This window comes from Amblyomma maculatum, chromosome 4 (assembly GCF_055883805.1).
Source record: "Amblyomma maculatum isolate TAMU_Amacu chromosome 4, ASM5588380v1, whole genome shotgun sequence".
Taxonomy (NCBI): domain Eukaryota; kingdom Metazoa; phylum Arthropoda; class Arachnida; order Ixodida; family Ixodidae; genus Amblyomma; species Amblyomma maculatum.
Genome location: NC_139347.1, coordinates 140,201,063 through 140,205,234, shown reverse-complemented (window position 1 = coordinate 140,205,234; position 4,172 = coordinate 140,201,063).

The window sequence follows — 4,172 nt, the reverse complement described above, 5'->3', positions numbered from 1 at the left end:
GGCGCCGGAAGTTTTCCCGGGCTTTATTTTGCTTCTTTTTTGCCTCTAAAATTTTTGAATACCATACTTTTTATTTTTTTCGTACTACTCCTGAGGTCTTAGGAATGGATAGGTGTGCGGCAGTTATAATACAGGAGGCAAATATTTAGTTTAATTCATCGATACTGAGGACTTCTGAGAATAGTTGGTCGAGACGAGCTTCTTCTCGAAAAAATTCCAAATTTGCTAAACGAAGATTTCAGCGACTTGGTGTTGTCATCGTTAATCACGTGTTTCGTGGTGCGTTCGTGAAGTATGACAATCTAAACAGTGGCGGCACTGCTTGTACACATGGTACCCATCATAGTCCACTGTGTTGACAGAAAGGGGCTGAGGCTAAGGCAGCGCATACGTAGATGGCTGCTGTTACGTTTCGCCACCGACAAGTGTGACAGCTGACGTGGCCACCGCATAGCAACAGGCAGAACCGCGAGCGGATCGGCCATTTCGGCGCCGTTCATCGGCCGCGCAACGCTTCCTCTCGCGGGCAAGTCTCGACGCGATCTTGCCTACCACGCGCCAAATGTGTGTGCGTGCGTGTGTGTGCAAACGCCGGCCAAGCCTGGAGCTCGTGAGAGAGTGCGTCGCCCTCGCCCCTCTGCAGGAGGTGGAGGAGATGCGGTCGGACCACCTGCGATTGAGTCATCCCGTCGTGCTCAGACTTGCCGGGCTCTCCATTTCCTGTGTGGGTTTTCCCTTTCTCTGTGAACTGGAAAACCTATAAAAAGCAGCGGCCGACACCGCTGAGACAGAGACTACTTTGACGCGCCGTTGACGCGACGCTAGACACCAGCTGTATGAGAGTGTCTGTATTCTCTCCGGGTCAGCTTCTCTGCCCGTTTCTTCATGATGGTTGTTTCGTTAGAAGACGCCTCGTTTTTGCTGGCACCTTTGATGCCGTCCGCCGTCCACGGATCCGCCAGGCCAACGCTACCGAGGGGCCGCGCGCCGTATGTAATAACTGGTGGCAGCAGTACGCTACCCAGGTGCACGCGACCCAAATGTAACAACCGGTAGGCAGCGGTGGGACGACCAAGCCGTAACCGTGGTCGGTGGGACGACGACGACCAAGCCGTGACCGTGGTCGGTGAAACGAGCCAGGCCTGACCGAGGTGCAACATCTGGTGGGAAGAGCGGAGATGTACCAGGCGTGACCCGTGACACAAGCAGCTCAGCGGAAAGCCGGGAGCAGTGCAACGAGCCCTGTGTGATGACTGGTTGCCTGCAGCGGAACGATTGCGTTGGATCCTTGGCTGCGAGGTTTGGCGAGTGCGACTCTCTTCTACTGAAATTTGCCAGGCTTTTGTTAAGTAGAGAACAGAGCTGGTAATTGTGTTGTCGTTGTTGCTGGGTTAATTGCAGCAAGGCAATAGTGGGCAGTAGAGAAGGAAGCACTCGGAACAGCCATGGGTTTGGATTTGAAGTCGTTGCGCAAACCGAAATTGCTGGAGCTTGCGGAGGAGTTGGGTCTGAATTTGTCAGATAAACTCAGAAAACAAGAAGTGTTAAAGGCTATTCTTGCATTGGAAGCTGAAGATGACGAGCTTTTGGAATGCCTTGAGATCATTGACGAACGTCAAGAGGATCGTGAACGTAGAGAACGTCGCGAGAAAGAGGATCGTGAACGTAGAGAACGTCACGAGAAAGAGATGCGTGAACGTAGGGAACGTCACGAGAAAGAGGACGCCCGCGTAAGGAAACTGATGCAGCTGGAGATTTCAGCACATAGAATGAGAGTGGAAAGGATTAAAGCTTGCAATGCCATTCAGTGTAACGGTTCAATACCGCGAGATGGTCCGCCACCGTTCCTCGTTGCCGAGGATGTGGCCGAGTATTTGGCAGACTTCGAGAATGTCTGCAGAAGCAAACGTTTCGAGCGAGATAGTTGGGCGCATATGTTGGTAGCTCTTCTCTCCGCTGAAGCATCGGAAGAAATCAAGCGATTGGTTGGCGACCGCTTGAAAAATTACGATGAACTAAAAGAGTCATTGCTGATACGATATCAGATAACGCCTCATGATCTTCGGAAAAGATATGAGAGCGAGAAACATTGTGACGAGTCGTACTTTGATTTGGCGTATCAGTTGAAAGCCGCTGTAAGCGAATGGCTAGAGAGTGCGCAAGTTTCGGAGCAAATCGTACTTGCACCGGAGAGTAAACTACAGCTTGGGGAAGCGGCCGAGCAACGTGACCGCAGTATACGAGCCGACCGAGCCTCGAACAGAGGAGTATTGTGTTACCTTGGTCGAGCCACTAGATGGGACGGTTAGCGCAGGCTTAATAGGCGAGAAGTCCGAAGTGACGCTGTCCAGCGGGGTGAACTGCACGCCGACCCAAGTAGCTGTAGGAGATACAGTTCCATCACATGAGTGTGGGGAACTGGTAGTAACTGAACTGCCTCTCGAGTCAGAAGGAGAAGCTTGTGTAGAGCGCGACGGAGATGGAAACCAGCTAGAAAATGACAAAATTGCGGTTTCCGAAATCGGCTGTGTCGTAGAGCAGGGCACGCAGAAAAACGAAGTGCCGATCAGGGAAACAGCGCAGCCCGCGAGTTGTGATCAGCCAGGGCAGACCGACGAGGAGTGCGCGAACGCTGTAGAGAGCGAGACTTGCGAAGGCGACAGCGAGCGACCAGAGCAGAGTCAGAATCGTTCGAGCCCCGATACCGCTCTAGGTTGTATACACGAAAGCAACCCCAGTGCGAACGCGGACGTAGCACCTATGGCCCTCACGCAATCCGAAGCGCCCCAGCTGTCGAAAGAGCTTGATTGTGCGCCGGTTAGCTCTGAGCGAGGCGACGCACTGAATGGCGAGCCGCCAGAGCAAATGCCTAGAAGTCGGACTGACGCCAGCCGTTGTTGTTGTTCGAACTTGACTGAAAGTGAGTCATGCGCTGCTGGCCGCGATGCAGACGCGGCACCTCACTTTGACCACTTCGACGACACCGGTGTCCTACTAGCTCCGGTTACCGCTAGCCTGCCAGAGCTCGAGCCGATAAAAAGTATACGACTAGAGTATTCAAGTGCTGCCACCGAAAAACGCGGAAAGGCAGACGCGAGAAAGAATGCTATCATCGTAAGGAGAGCAAACTCAAACGATTGCGAAAAGAAAGCAGAAAGCCTGTGTTTCAGTGCTGCCGTAGAAAAAAAACGGAAGGGAAGGCGCGAGAAAGAATGGAGCAAGTGTAAGCCATCGCGAAAAAGAAAGCGACTATCCCAAAGGCACAAATGCGCCCGTGCCGAGAAATCGCGTGACTGGTGCGCCAAGCGTAAGGAGAGGGATAGGATGTTTAGAAAAGCGAGTGACTCGTGCTCGTATGTTTCTTTGCGCAGAAACAGGAAGGCAAGGTTGCTCCGTGAAACGGACAACCGAAGCTTTGGTGAAAAGGGTGATCTCAATGGTAACGCCGATGGCTTAAGTCGAAGCCCATAACGTGAGAAGCCTTTATTCACTAGTTGGTGTTTTTCTTCCTGACATAGAATTTTAAACATTTGTATTGATTACCTTTTTTTTGAAGTGATGTTTTTGAAAGCGCAATTTTCAAATTTCTGGACGCGTTCCAAGTGCTGCTGAGCTGCCCTTTAATATAGATGGGGGCATAAGAGGGAAATAGTCTGGCATACCTTAGTGAAGATTGTGCTATGCCGTGCTTGCTGGCTGAACGGTTGAGTCTTTAGCGTGGTTGTGACGTTGTGGGTTGTCAGCAAACTCTCCTGAAGACAAGTTGCAGAGTGCTTTGGAAACCCGGACTTGCCAAGGACTTCTTCAATCTGACTGGCTCAAGAGAAACAGAGTCGGACGACCCCGGCTAGCAGCAATATCCCGATCCCTCCGGACAGCGGATGCAGTCCCCGCCCCTCCCCGGCGGACAGTCTGTTACGTTTCGCCACCGACAAGTGTGGCAGGTGACGCGGCCACCGCATAGCAACAGGCAGAACCGCGAGCGGATCGGCCATTTCGGCGCCGTTCATCGGCCGCGCAACGCTTCCTCTCGCGGGCAAGTCTCGACGCGATCTTGCCTACCACGCACCAAATGTGTGTGCGTGCGTGTGTGTGCAAACGCCGGCCAAGCCTGGAGCTCGTGAGAGAGTGCGTCACCCTCGCCCGTCTGCAGGAGGTGGAGGAGATACGGT